Genomic DNA, 16,152 nt, shown 5'->3' on the forward strand with positions numbered 1-16,152 from the left:
GTAGGTAGGTAGGTGCTGCAGTATAGGTTAGGTAGGTAGGTAGGCGCTGCAGTATAGGTTAGGCAGGTAGGTGCTGCAGTATAGATTACATAGGTAGGTGCTGCAGTATAGGTTAGGTAGGTAGGTGCTGCAGTATAGATTAGGTAGGTGCTGCAGTATAGATTAGGTAGGTAGGTGCTGCAGTATAGCTTAGATAGGTAGGTGCTGCAGTGGTGGTGGGAGCAGGCATAATAGTAATAACTCACCTTTCTTCAGCAGAATAGCCGATCTCACGATGCTTCAATGTACTTCCTTTCCTGGCATCTGTCTCAGTAACAGCGCCCCCTGTGTTGACATGCGGAACATCATCACAGGGGGCGCTGTTACTGAGACAGATGCCTGGAAAGGAAGTACATTGAAGCAGCGTGGGATCGGCTGAACGAAGGTGAGTTATTATTATTATACCCGCTCCCACTACCTCTGTGCCCAGCTCCTGCCGCAACAATCCAGCGCCCCGGGCGATTGCACGTATCGCACGCCCATAGAAACAGGGCTGTAATCATGTCTTGTCTTGATTACTGTAATACTCTAGTTTGTGGCCTGCCGAAAAACTAGCACCTCTCCAGTCCCTACAGAACTCTACTGCTCGTCTCATCCTCCTCCCGCTCCTCTGATGCTGCCCCTCTCTGCTAACCCTTCCATTGGCTGCCAATCACCCAAAGGATCCAGTTCAAACTCCCAACACTATCATACAAATCTCTACAAAGGCTATCCCCTCCATACATATTTCCTTATTAATCTCCAGATATCATCCATCCCGCAACCTTTGCGCCTTCCAAGAGACCATCTTGTTGTCCAGCTTGGTCACCTCCTCTCACTCTCGCATCCAGGGCTTTTCATGATTGTCACCTCTCCTTTGGAACTCTCTCCCACAGCCTGTCATCAGGGCTGCCTTCAGAAATGTGTGGGACTGGGGGGCGTGGCTTGCGCATGGAAGAGTGAGGAGGCAGCCTAGCGAGGCTCCTGATTCCCTACGGATTTAAAGCTAACTAAAGCGTGAATTTCGACTGCTTTTACCCACATGGGCTCTTCTAAGAAGAAGAGGAACAAGAAGACCCCTTCTCACAGAAGTTCTGCTCATATTCTGCGATTCCTCAGGCCTCTAGAGCGGAGACTAGCAGAAGCCGAGGAAAACAACATGGCGTCGCCGCGAGGTCAGCCGAGCGCGCCATCGGCTCTACAGAAATGCACCAACTCACCCAGGGGTTCCCCAAAGTCCACCCAGGGAGAAATACAGCCACCCGAAAGCCAGGGTAAGATCCCAGCGGGACATCAATCTCCGACATCGGAGCACGGCGAGACAGAGATGGAGACAATTGCCACTGCGTCACCACGCACACTTCAGGCCCAGGCCTCCCCGGGCTCATCTTTCCGGCAAGCAGCATCTCCTGGTCAATCACCGAGATCAGCTCCGGACATCCGCCATCAGACTTCAGGGATAACATCCCCCGTCACTTCAGAAGGAGCCGAATCCTACCTGGAGGTAGATCTCCATGATTATGTGAGATCCCTCCCGACAAAGCAAGAATTTGAGAGACTTATTATACGCATGGAGGCAGCATACAAGAGAGAAATGACTGACTTCAGACAAGAGGTAAGCCACATAGTCTCAAGGGTAGAAACGGTGGAAAAACGTCAGGACACTCTTGAGGAAAGGCTAGACAAACAACAAGAATCTATTGATGATAACTCACATCACATTTCATCCATCTATCTTAAGATAGATGACATGGAAAATAGGCACAGACGCAACAACATTAGGGTACGTGGCCTCCCTGAAGCCACAAGGCCCCCAGACATCATGGCAAATCTAGAAGGCCTATTCAAACAGATTCTGGGAGCACCCCCTGAACACAAAATTGAAATAGACAGGGCTCATAGAGCTCTGGGCCCGCCTAAAACAGACCCCTCTAAGCCTAGAGACATTATCTGCCGGGTACATTTTTATAAGGAGAAAGAGGCCATTATGAAAGCAGCCCGATCTCAAGGAGACATTGATTTTGATGGCGCTAAAATCCAACTCCTAGCTGATCTCTCCAGCCTCACCCTTCAGCTCAGGAAAGCAATTCGTCCTTTACTCGAGGAATTACGCAATAAAGATATACAGTACAGATGGGGTTATCCATTCTCCCTAAATGTCCAACACGAGGGCAAATCTTTCACATTCCGCTCTCCAGAAGATCTTCCTAAAATCCGATCATTGTTTGACCTGCCTTACATCAAAATCACCGACTGGCCGCTGTTTCAACCACCTGCCTCCCGTCCCTCGAGAGTCCGCTGGGAACCGGTAACCAGACGGAACGACAATAGAAGGGCACGACAAGATACAACATAGGCTATGTGGCTAAGATTTACGGAAATCCTTGTTTATGGTTCTACATATAACCCTTACCTTTTACACGTTTATCCCATACTGAATGATCTCAAAGGAGAACCTTTATGCTCGGGACCACCTACATATACGTTTTTATAATTGCAAGACTGCACATCACTCATCTCATCCTTCAGCGCAAGATTGCACACCATCTCAATCCCTGAAGCGCAAGATTGCACATCAGTAACTCACCCTTTGTTTACTATAAACCCTATGCTACCCACAAGCTGCCAGAAAATAGGACAAGGAATGGTGTCCTATAGCACTTATTTGGGACTGCCTAAATAACATACTTGTCATAAGCCGTATCCTTTCCAATAGTTAAATGTGACAAAGGTCTGGCCTAATCTCACACAGGCATTACCCAGTATATCAACCATCCCTCCCCCCTTCTTAAAATCATATTACGGGACTTAAAGAGACTCCGTAACAAAAATTACAACGTTTTTTCTACCATCCTACAAGTTCCTAAACCTATTCTAATGTGTTCTAGCTTACTGCAGCACTTTGTACTATCACTGTCTCTGTAATAAATCAATGTATCTTTCCCCTGTCAGACTTGTCGGCCTGTGTCTGGAAGGCTGCCAACTCTACCGTGCTGGTCTGTTATGCACTTCCCCCTCTATGCTCACTTCAGTGTGTGTGTTATTTACATAAGCCAGCAGCTTCTCTGCTATCTTATCAGTGATAGAAGAGAGCTGGATAAAAATCCTCCTCTGTTAGGCTGTAAAAGGAGCTGGGCTGACACAGAGGAATTACAGACAGGAAGAAAGGAGCCTCACAGCCTGTCACTAGTATTCAGTGTGGATGAGAGCTGAAGGGGACAGAAGGTAAACACACAAGTGATCTCTTGAGATACAAAAGGAAGGGTGTATACAGCCTGCTTGTGTATGGATGTATTTTCTATGTGTGGACATACTGTAAATCAATCTTCCTGTTTTGGTGGCCATTTTGTTTGTTTATAAACAAACTTTTAAAAACTGTTTTTGACTACTTTTAATGCAGCGGGAGCGGCGAAATTGTGACAGATGGTAATAGGAGATGTCCCCTAACGCACTGGTATGTTTACTTTTGTGCGATTTTAACAATACAGATTCTCTTTAAGGAACTTTAGAATTCTATACCTGATAGAGGGATGAGAACCGTATATATGTGTTGCAATGTTTCTATTCTGAACGTGGTCTTGCAGTTTGGTTATATGTTATAAGATAAATATACTTATACAACGGAAAATATCCGAGCAATATTCATATAATGATACGGGTCTGAACCAAAGACTCACAAACATACGCACGTAGGGATGGACCACATCCCATGCGTCTCCACCCCTCGTTGATCAGAGCCACATTGCAGAGCGAAACCTGTTTCGCTCCCTTAGTGGCAGAACATATGGCTGATCACCGACTAGGAGAAAGGTGGATAGATACCAGGTTTTTCATTGTTTATATGTTTTATGTTTTGTGTTTTCTTCTTATCCTTCCCAAGCCCCTTACTTACAGTACGAATGACTGTCATACCTCAAGAGCTACTAATCTTGGATATGCAGTTACCTTTCCGATACATGTGAGATGGCTGACTTCACAATAACATCCTACAATGCTAATGGTTTGAATGTCCGCCAGAAAAGGTCTCAGATCCTCTACCACTTCCATAAGCAGAGGGCCTCTGTCTTGGCTCTGCAGGAAACTCATTTCCGCACGGATTCTGTTCCTCATATGAAATCGAGGTGGTTCAATAGATGGTTTCACAGCTCTAACCCAGACGGTAAATCAAAGGGTGTATCCATTGGTTTACATAAAAACCTAAATGCTTCCTTCATAGATGATCTTAAAGATACACATGGTAGATTCCTATTCATCAACCTACAAATAGGCCCAAAGATCTATACAATTGGAAATATCTACCTACCTAATCAAAACCAGACTCAGGCTTTATCATCCTATCTTAATAAATTACTTAACTTTGCTAAAGGGCACATCGATCATACTATGCGGAGATTTCAATTTTTGTATGGTGCCGTCCAAGGACTCATCCTCAGGTAAAACCTCGGTCCCTTTGGCCTCTCTCTCACGTATCCGCCTTAGACTCCAGTCAGCATCTTTAGTAGATTCATGGAGGGTAATGAATCCCACCGAATCCAATTATACATTCTTCTCCCACCTCCACAAATCCCATAGCAGGATAGACTACATATTCTTATCCCAACCATTGCTGGACAGGGGACTGAAAGCAGCAATAGGCAACAGACTTTGGTCTGACCACACCCCAGTCACCTGCTCCCTATCATTAGACAACTCCCCACGCACAAACGTATCCTGGAGACTAAACGATAACTTACTTAAAGATCCCTCCTGCTTCCAAGAGCTTAAACAAACTATAGACAATTTTATGAAAGACCATGCACAGGATGAAACGGCCCCTCCCATTAAATGGGAAACCCTTAAATGTGTGTTGCGAGGTGTTCTCATATCTCATGGGACCAGACTGAAAAAAGAGAGAGGGATGCAAATATCTCAATTATTAACTAAAATCTCTGAACTAGAGAATACCCTCAAACAAAATGCTACCCCAGAAACAGAATTGGAACTCTCCAATACACGACACAGATTACTATCTATCCTAGACGAGAAATCCCTCTCCGACAGAATAAGACTTAGAGGGGTCATTTATGAAAAAGGAGGAAAATGTGGCAGATTACTGGCTAGATATTTAAATCCTAGACTCCCCGCGACTTCTATTCCCTCAATTTCCAAACATGACGGCTCTAAAGTGTTCAGAACATCAGAAATAGCTGAGGCTTTTAGATCTTATTATCAATCTCTCTATAACATAAAAGGAAAATACGACGATATGCCGACTCCCACACTTAGAAATAGGATTAAAGAATATCTAGAAAAGAACAGAATTCCTCAAGTACCCCAAGCAACAATGGAAGAATTAGACCAAGAATTCTCCCCCCATGAGCTTTTGTCTAGCATAAAAGCCACTAAATCAGGAAAGAGTCCAGGCCCTGACGGCTTCACAGGGTCGTTTTATAAGAAATTAGGCTCTTGTTTAGCCCCTGTAATGCTCCCTGCATTTAACTCTATATCTCCTAACTCCTTTTTCACTCCCCAGGCACTTATAGCACATATCACAGTAATCCCAAAACCTGATAAAGATCATACACTTTGTGCCAACTATCGTCCAATTTCCCTCATCAATTTAGACCTAAAACTCTACTCTAAGATGCTGGCTGAGAGATTAAAACCGCTTTTACCGGAAATAATACACAATGACCAATCCGGGTTTGTGATCAAGAGAGAGGCCAGGGATAATACCCTCAAAACAGTATCAATCATTCATAAAGCAAAGAGACTAAATTACCCCCTGTGTATCATGTCAGTGGACGCGGAGAAGGCATTCGACAGGGTTCATTGGTTGTTTTTAGAGGAAGCCTTAATTCAACTAGGACTGGACCTAATTTTATTTCTAAAGTAATGGCCCTCTACAATAGACCTTCCGCCCGGGTCAAGGTTAATGGGACCCTGTCGGATGCCTTCCCCGTCCGCAACGGTACTAGACAGGGCTGTCCCCTGTCCCCATTATTATATGTTATCTGCATGGAACATCTGGCAGTAGCACTCCGCAATAACCACTCTATTCAAGGATTTCAATGGAAAGACTCCCATTCCAAATTAGCTCTCTTTGCGGACGATCTCCTACTCTATATTTCTAATCCACGTATCGCCTTCCCCAATATTATGCAAGAACTAAAGGAATACGGCCATATGAGTAACTTTAAGATTAACTTATCCAAGACAGAGATCCTCAACATTTCTATCCCAGAGGAAGTGGTACAGGAACTTGCTGCTTCATTCCAATTCCGTTGGCAGAGGGACAAAATAAAATACCTAGGGGTATACATATCCAATGACCTATCAGATCTCTTTAAACTAAACTTCCCACCCCTGGTTTCAAAAATACTGAATGATCTAGCCAGATGGAGCACTTTATTTCTCTCATGGTCTAGCAGAATATGTGTGGTCAAGATGGACATTATGCCCAAACTACTATATGTGATGCAGGCCTTGCCTATACACCTTCCCAATCTTTTCCTTAAAAAAATACACATGTCTTTCTTACAATTTATATGGAACAAAAAACCACACAGAATTAACCATAAATTATTAAGCAGACCTAAGGTGGGAGGTGGTATGGGCCTGCCTGACATTCACACATATTACCAGGCAGTCCTCCTTACAAGAGTCTTAGATTGGTTTCAGAACAGGCTGAACAAACAATGAGTTGTATTAGACTCCCTATTCTCTGATCTAGACCCCAGAGCGCTATTATGGATGCCTGGCCCCTCTAGACCTAAAGACCATTTGATGTCCATTAACACTCAGGTTGTCCTGAGGGGATGGGACAAAGCCTGGAAAAAATACAATCTCTCCTCAATACCGGGACCCCTCTCATCCCTTCTTGACAATCCAGAATACGGGGTGGGTGTGAAGGCACAAAGTATCTTGGGCTGGGATAGGGATTTCTGGCCACAGGTTAGGCACATAATCGGCCCTAGAACCATCAAAGACAGATCCGAACTGGGCAACCCTGAAACAAAACCAGACATTAATTGGCTCCTCTGGAGACAGACTAGATCTTTTTATTATGCTCTTAAACCAAATTCCAATATACACAGAAGACTTACTCCCTTTGAATCCCTGTGCTCCTCATCGGTATCCACAGACCATAAAATATCTGTACTGTACTCTGATATGGCATCTTTCTTAAGCACACCTCAACTTCTGAATATCACTAATAAGTGGGACCTGGATATAGGACATGCTCTAGAGAGTGACCAATGGGAAACAGTCTTCTCCATACTACATAAATCCACAATCTCTGCTTCCTTTCAGGAGCGAAATTATAGGCTTTTTGCTAGATGGTATAGATGTCCTTTACAGACATCAAAATATAATTCTGCCGAATCAGATGCATGTTGGAGATGCCTCCACCAGGTTGGATCATATATGCATATTTGGTGGCATTGCCCATTGATTAAGCCATTCTGGAAAATGATCTTTGATATCAATGAGTCCCTGTATTTGGAACAGCTCCCACTTCTCCCGGAAATTGCTCTTCTTAACCTTATCCCAGGGAAGATATCCCAGGCTAAGAAAAACTTAACAAGCACACTATTAATTGTGGCCAAGTTACTAATAGCTCGAAATTGGAAAAGCACCAACATTCCTACACCCATTCAAGTGTTTAAAGAAATCAATGATATCTGCAGACTTGATGATCTATTCTACAGCGCATATGATCGGAACGAGGCTTTTGTGAGGAAGTGGGCAGTCTGGTTTGAATATAGGGACTCAGAAGTGACTAGGGGTCTCGTCTCATCTCATAGTATTTAAAATCACTATTAGTGGTCTCTTATCCCAAGCATGACACACAAGTCAAGTCTATGAGCTTTCTTCCTTTATACTGTTGCAAGGGGCTGGATACTGTTTGTTGATCTTTCTGTCTTTCTTCACTGTTCTTCTCCTCTTTCTCTCTTTTCTCTTCTCCTCCTTTGCTTCCTTTTCTCCTCTCTTCAAGATACGACAGTTAGAAGTAACTAAATACTGTGATAAATTCACAGCTCTCTTTCTAAAGGTTCCTGGACAGTACTACTCTTTTGTTAACCTTGTTTAAAGGCAGTATTAAGTTGAACTTTGTTTATCAAAACTTCTTGTCCTTTTCACACTGTTGTATGCATTATTACAAAGTACACTTTATCTGACTGCTGTATCGATATGTCATATTCTGTATCTCTTGTTTTTATACTTCAATAAAATGTTTTATTACAAAAAAAGAAATGTGTGGGACTCATACTGGGCATACTTACTGGTCTACCCTAGCTCTTCTCCATAAAAGCAGTGTTTCCCCATGAAAGAAATATGATGTCAGTGTTATTGAAATACATGGTAGGACATTAGACTACGGCAGGATTAGGTTGAGAGCTCCTGGATTAGGTTGTGAGGACAGTCAGTGACATGACTATGTACTCTGTAAAGTGCTGCAGAAGATGTCAGTGCTATATAAATGATGATGATGATGATGTTATCCATTTAGTCGTGTCCGACTCTTGGCGATTCTATGGGTTAGCTCTCTCCATGCTGTCCGATCTTGTACCATTTCTGCCAGTTGCCTTAAGCTCAAGCCTGTGTCAGCTTTGATGGTATCAAGCCAACATGTTCTCTGGCGGCCTTGTCGCCTTTTGCCACTGATCAGTCCTAGCATTAGGTCTTTCTCTAAGGAATTTGATCGCATCACGTGGCAGAAATATGTGAGTCTGAGTCTGGTGATTTTGCCTTCCAGTGATATGTCTGGTCTTATACGTTCCAATACTTCTTTGTTCGTCATTCTTGCTGTCCATGGAATCTGAAGCAACCGTCGCCAGCACCACAACTTGAAAGAGTCGATTTTTCTTCTATCTGCTTTTAGGGTCCAACTTTCGCAGCCATACATGGTTATGGGGTAAACAATGGCATGAACCAGTCTACATTTGGTTGTAATGCTAATGTCTTTGCTTTTCCATACTTTGTTCATGCTTACCATTGCGTTTCTGCCGAGGGTTATCCGACGTTTTATTTCATGACTACAATCACTATTTCGATCGATCTGAGAGCTGAGGAAGGTGAATTCCTGCATACACAATATTTTCATTGTCAATTGCTATCTTGATATTGCCGTCATCTACTGTTGTCATGATCTTGGTCTTTTTGATATTCAGGTGGAGGCCGAACTTTGCACTTTCATCTTTGATTTGATTAATCAGATGCTGCAGACCATCCACCGTTTCTGAGAGAAGAGTTGTGTCATCAGCATACCGAAGGTTACTGATGTTCCGTCTACCAATTTTCACGCCAATTTCTTTTTCCTCAAGATCCAATTTTCTCATGATCACTTCGGCGTAAATATTAAACAGGAAGGGGGATAGGATACAACCTTGCCTCACACCTTTACCAATTTTTAACCAATCCGTGTCTCCATAGGGTGTTCGCACTGTGGCTTCTTGGCCGTCATATAGTGATCTTATCAGCTTAACCAGATGAGTTGGCACCTAAGGCTTTCCACAGCTTATCGTGTTTGACACAATTAAAGGCTTTTTTATAGTCGATAAAGCACATATAGACATTCTTCTGATATTCGTGGGATTTCTCCAAGATCCATTGAAGATTCGCAGTATGATCGCGAGTGCCACAACCTCTTCTAAAACCTGCCTGATCATCAGGTAACTCTCTGTCAATGATTGGATCGAGGCGTTGATGTATAATCTTAAGAAACACTTTGCTCATGTAAGGAATGAGGGCAATTGTGCGGTTATTAGAGCAATCTTTAGAATCTCCCTTCTTTGGCAATGGAATCAAAACTGACTGTTTCCATTCTTTTGGCCATGTGTTGGTTTCCCAGATCTTCTGGCATATTGTAGTGATGGATGCAATCGGTATGGGTCTTAGCATTTGAAATGGGATTCTGTCAATGCCAGGGGCCTTGCTGGGTAATTGTCTTATTGCCCATGCAACTTCTTCTGAGAGGATGGTTGGCTCTGATTCAGATGTCATGGTTTCCTTTTCTTGAATCTCTGGACGTTTACTCTTGTGAGCATACAGTTCTTCTGTATATTCCTACCATCTGTTTTTGATGCTGCATTGGTCGGTCAGATCTTTGCCTTTCTTATCTTTGATGGTCCCTTTACGTGCTGAGAAGTGTGTTCTAAACTTTTTTACTTGTGCAAAAGCATTTCTGGTATGACTCCTCACAAAATCCTCTTCCAATAATTTGCATTGATAGTTCAAAAATACTTCTTTGTCCTGTTTCGCTGACCATTGAAATTCTGCTATATAAATACATAATAATAATAATAATATGGTAGGATATTAGACTATGACTATGGTAGGGATTGGATTGTGAGCTCCTCTGAGGACAGTCAGTGACATGAATATGTACTCTGTAATGTGCTGCAGAAGATGTCAGTGCTATATAAATACATAATATTAATAATAATAATAATATGGTAGGACATTAGACTATGGCTATGCTAGGGATTAGATTGTGAGCTACATAAATACATAATACAGTGCTATATGAATACATAATAATAATATGGGAGGACATTAGACTATGACTATGGTAGGATTAGAGTGTGAGCTCCTCTGAGGACAGTCAGTGACATGACTATGTAGTCTGTAAAGTGCTGCAGAAGATGTCAGTGCTATATAAATACATAATATTAATATGGTAGGACATTAGACTATGACTATGGTAGGGATTAGATTGTGGGCTCCTCTGAGGACAGTCAGTGAGGTGACTATGTACTCTGTAATATGCTGCAGGAGATGTCAGTGCTATATACATACATAATAATAATATGGTAGGACATTAGACTATGACTATGACAGGATTAGATTGTGAGCTCCTCTGAGGCCAGTCAGTGACATGACTATGTACTCTGTAATGTGCTGCAGAAGATGTCAGTGCTATATAAATACATAATAATAATATGGTAGGACATTAGACTATGACTATGACAGGATTAGATTGTGAGCTCCTCTGAGGCCAGTCAGTGACATGACTATGTACTCTGTAATGTGCTGCAGAAGATGTCAGTGCTATATATACATAATAATATTAATAATATGGTACGGTAGGACTTTAGACTATGACTATGATAGTTTGTGAGCTCCTGTGAGTCAGTCAGTCCAGGGACAGTCAGTAACACATCTATGTGAAATGCTTCCTTTTCAGAGTGGGTGATGAGGAGAAAGCAATAGAAAAAAAAAGAGACTTCTAATTACATTTAAAGTGAAACTGACAGTAGCTTTGCTGGACCATATGGAAATCGTTGGCGATTACGCACGACTTTCCGTAGTGTTCATTACACCCATAATGCAACATTTTTGGACAACCAGCAGAACATGAAAAACGAAGGAAAAATCGGTGCTGCCAAGTGCATGTCAGACCGACAATGCGACTAATTTCGGTCCCGTAATTGATTGCATAGTCGATCGCACATGCTGCAAGATGTTGGGCTGACTTGCTCGATCGGGTGCGGGGTTGTAACAGCGCACAATTTCGGGACAATCAACGAAGGCGACAAAACCCCTGGTACTGCCCCCCTCTAATGTTAAATGTCCGACACGCCCCCCCCCCCCCCCCCCCCCGGCGCCCAATGCGTGTTTCACATTACCTGTTCGCTGCCTCCCGGCTGGCTCGGGCGAAGTCCGGTCTACATACACGTGCGCCCCATATGGTGTCCGACATCATACACGTGGCCACGTAACTAGGCAACCATGTGGCGTGCGTGTATGAAGGAAGGAGCCACCGGAGGTCGCGAACAAGTAATGTATAACATGCACCGGAAAGACGCTTAACATTAGGGGGAAAGAGTTGGGGCAGCAACTGAGGCTGATTCTGGATCTATGTCGGCTTGAAATTGATCGGGAATCAGTCTGCAGTGTATGGGCAGATGACAAATCTCTCTCCGATCAGAGAGAGGTTTGTTTCTTGGTCGAATCTGCCCATCATCGCTACATGCATGGCTACCTTTACACTGTAAATGGTTATTGGGTAAACTGAAATGAAAGGGGAAGCTGTGTAGAAAGGTGTGATCAATGGCCAGTTAGAGGTTCCTAGGTAAGATTATTTGTTTATATTAGTGTAATAATAACAATTTGGTCACAATATGAACTGGTGGTTTCAGCAGCCCATAAAGGTGTAAGTTCCTCACCTATGACTGTCAGATATGTCCCACTTCCACTGACTGGCGTGAAGTGCTTCATGGGCAGCGCAGAGCAGGTGTAGAGTCCGGTATCACCAGCTGTGACAGAGGAGATGGCCAGAGAGTTGGGTGTAACCGTTATCCTAGTAGAGTTCTGCAGAGGTTCTGTGTTTCCATTTCTGTACCAGAACATTCTTATAATCTCATTCTCATCCCCCTTGCTGACATCACAGGCCATGCTGGCGGTGTCACCCTCATACAGATGCAGGGAAGGAGGATGCTGGGTAACCTGCAGAGCGCCAACACCTGGGGGAGAACAAATAACACAGTCACTGTAATGATATATTGATGTTTTTAAGGTTTCTCCGAATTTTCTTTCATACGATAAAAGTGTGGCAACAAGAGAAAAAAATTCAAACCCTAAACTTTATCTTCTAGTCTTTGTGTATAGACTGCGCAGTACGCTCCGGACAATGTTGTCTTGATTGACAGAGGCTCTCATGCAGGCGCAGTGTAGGACGACCTTACGAGGTTGGCCTCTGCAATGGAGGGGACCTGGAGCCAAGGTTTGAGAGCGCAGCTGCGGCATGGGACATGTCGGCTGCAAGGGGCTTGAGGAAGCCCTGGGTAAGTAGATGTGTTTTTTTTTCAATTTGCTCAGACATTCCCTTTAAGTGTAGGGATGAGCAACAGAATTCCATTACACCAGGGACTGAGCTGAATTTGGTATATATCCAGATAAAGGACTCATGCATACTAAGTAGTTTGAATTGAGTGGAACAAAGGCATAGGAAACGGGCATTGTAACACAGGCAATGAAGACATTTTACTTACAGATCTATAAATGAATCTCTTTAGGTGATATTATGGCATCTATGTTGAGCAGTGTGGTACGCACACCTAGAGCAGACGTTAGAGGGTGTGTACTGTTGTCCTCAGTGTGTGCAGGTTGTTGAATTACAAACCACAATCAGGGAACTAAATGAGCATCTCAAAACACTGAGATCTATCTATATATATATATATCTTTATATATAAAATCGGGTGTGTGTGTGTGTGTGTGTGTGTGTGTGTGTGTGTGTGTGTGTGTGTGTGTGTGTGTGTGTGTGTGTGTGTGTGTGTGTGTGTGTGTGTGTGTGTGTGTGTGTGTGTGTGTGTGTGTGTGTGTGTGTGTGTGTGTGTGTGTGTGTGTGTGTGTGTGTGTGTGTGTGTGTGTGTGTGTGTGTGTGTGTGTGTGTGTGTGTGTGTGTGTGTGTGTGTGTGTGTGTGTGTATCACTCGAAAACGGCTTGACCGATTTGAACGAAACTTGGTACACAGATCCCTTACTACCTGCGATGATATGTTCTGGGGGTCTCGCGTCCCCCCTGCACACGTGGGCGGAGCTACAGACAGCAAATCAGATTTCATCCATTCAAGTCAATGGAAAAAATGTAAAAGGCTGCCATTCTCACAGTAATCAAGCCAGAGTCCCCAAACTTGGCACAGTTGGTCACTTGGTGACCGAGGTTACAAATCCAGGAAAAGTGGGCGGAGCATAAAACAGCCAATCAAATTTCAGCCATTTATTTTCAATGGGAAAATTAAAACTGCAGCCATTCGTACACTGTTAATCGCAGGGTTCTCAAACTGGCCACACTTGGTCACTGCGTGAATGTGATTAAGATTCAAGAAAATGGGTGGAGCCTACAACAGCCAATCAAAATTCACCTATTGATTTTCATGGGGAATATTTAAACTGCTGCTATTCTTACACTTTTAATGGCAGAGGCTTCAAACTTGCTACAGTCGGTCATTGGGTGACTGGGGTCCAAATTCACTAAAGGGGCGGGGCCACATACAGCCAATCAGATTTCCTTGGTGGATAAACTGCTTCCATTCACACATTTTTGATGCCAGGAACCTGAAAGCTCACACATTGAGTGACTGTGTGTCAATGTTACAAAAAGTGGGCGGAGCCAAAACAACTTTTACTGGGAAAATATAAACTGCAGCCATTCTTACATCGTTAATGGCAGAGTTTTTAAATTTTGCACAATTGGTCACAGGGTGACTGAGATTAAGATTTTGGAAGGTGGGTGGAGCCTACAACAGCCAATAAAAATTCACCTTTTGATTTTCAAAGGGAATATTTCATCTGCTACCATTCTCTTATACTGTTAAAAGCAGATGCCTCAAACCTGGTACAGTTGGTCACTGGGTGATTAGGGTCCAAATTCAGAAAGGGGGCGGAGCCACAAACAGCCATATTTGTTTATTTTTCAATGGGAATATACAAAGTATTGATACCAAGGACCCCAAAGCTGATAAACTTGATAACTGAGTGACTGTATGTCAAGGTTAGAAAAAGTGGCCGGTGCCAACAACTACATTTTTAACATGGCAGGGTTCCCAAACTTTACACAATTGGCTACTGGGTGACTGGGATGAATATTCAGAAATGTGGGTGGAGCCTACAACAGCCAATCAAAATGTACCTATTGATTTTCAAGGGGAATATTCACATTGCTACCATTTTTACACTGTTAGTGTCAGAGGCCTCAAACCTGATACAGTCAGTCACTGGGTGACTGGGGTCCAAATTCACTAAAGGGGTGGAGCCACAAACAGCCAATCAGATTTGTTAGATTGATTTCAGCCATTCTGTTATTGGCAGGGTTCTCAAACGTGACACAGTTGGCCACTGGGTGACTGGGAATAATATTTAGGAAAGTGGGTGGAGCCTACAGCAGCCAATCAAAATTCACCTTTTGATTTTCAAGGAGAATATTTACATTGCTGCCATTCATGCACTCTTAATGGCAGAGGCCTAACATCTGCTACAGTCAGTCACTGGGAGACTGGGGTTTAAATTCTGAAGGAAGCGGGCCAAAAACAGCCAATCAGATTTGTTTAATTTCAATGGTAAAATGCAACTTATTGATGCCAAAGACACCAAAGCTCATAAAGTTGGACATTAAGTGACTGTATGTCAAGATTAGAAATAGTGGGCGGAGCCAAAAACAACTAACTTTTTACATGGGAAAATGTAAACTGCAGCTTTTCTTACACTGTTAATGGCAGGGTTCTCAAACTTCACAGTTGGTCACTGGGTGACTAGGATTAATATCTGGAAAAGTAGGTGGAGCCTACAAGAGCCAATCAAAATTCACCTATTGATTTTCAAGGGGAATATTGAAACTGCAGCCATTCTCACACTGTTAATAGCAGAGGCCTCAAACCTGCTGCAGTCAGTCGTTAAGTGTCTGGGGTTCAAATTCAGTAAAATAGCCAGATTTCTTTGCTGTATAAACTGCTTCCATTAGCACAATTTTGATGCCAGGAACCCAAAAGCTCACAAACTTGGTCATTGAGTAGTGACTGTGTGTCAAGGTTACAAAAAGTGGGTGGAGTTAAAAAACAGATTTTTCTGGGAAATTGTAAACTGCAGCCCTTCTTCACTGTTAATGGCAGGGCTCTCAAACTTAGCATAGCTGGTTACTGGGTGACTGGGATTAATATTCAGAAAAGTGTGTGTAGCCTAAAAATGCCAATCAAAAATCACATGTCACTTTTCAAGGAGAATATTAAAATTGCTGTCATTCTTGCACTGTTAATGGCACAAGCCTCAAACCTGGTACAGTTGGCCATTGGGTCACTGGGGTTCAAATTCAGAAAAGGGGACAGAGCCACAAACAGTGAATCAGATTTGTTTCATTTCATGGGAAAATACAAATTATTGTTGCCAAGGACCCCAAAGCTCACAAACTTAAGCATTGAGTAGTGACTTTGTGTCCAGGTTACAAAAAGTGGGCGGAGCCAAAAACAAATTTCACTGGGAAAGTGTAGACTGCAGCCCTTTTTACACTGTTTATGGCAGGGTTCTCAAACTTTGCCCAGATGGTCACTGAGTGACTGAGATTAATATTCAGGGAAGTGGGTGGAGCCCATAATAGCCAATCAAAATTCACCTGTTGATTTTCAAGAGGAATATTTAAATTGCTGCCATTTTT

The 16,152-nt window shown here is 43.0% G+C and overlaps 1 protein-coding gene across 2 annotated transcripts in view; it reads right to left on the reverse strand.

Moving 5' to 3' along the window:
- Positions 1 to 16,152, reverse strand: part of LOC137547379 (uncharacterized) — a 187,146-nt gene that overhangs the window by 117,164 nt on the left and 53,830 nt on the right. For both annotated transcript variants that reach the window (XM_068270926.1, XM_068270924.1), the window contains exon 3: positions 12,171 to 12,467. The gene's annotated coding sequence lies outside the window, so the exon portion shown is untranslated. The remainder of the gene's footprint in view (positions 1 to 12,170; positions 12,468 to 16,152) is intronic.

The sequence above is a fragment of the Hyperolius riggenbachi genome, chromosome 2, assembly GCF_040937935.1.
Source record: "Hyperolius riggenbachi isolate aHypRig1 chromosome 2, aHypRig1.pri, whole genome shotgun sequence".
In the NCBI taxonomy this organism is placed as follows: domain Eukaryota; kingdom Metazoa; phylum Chordata; class Amphibia; order Anura; family Hyperoliidae; genus Hyperolius; species Hyperolius riggenbachi.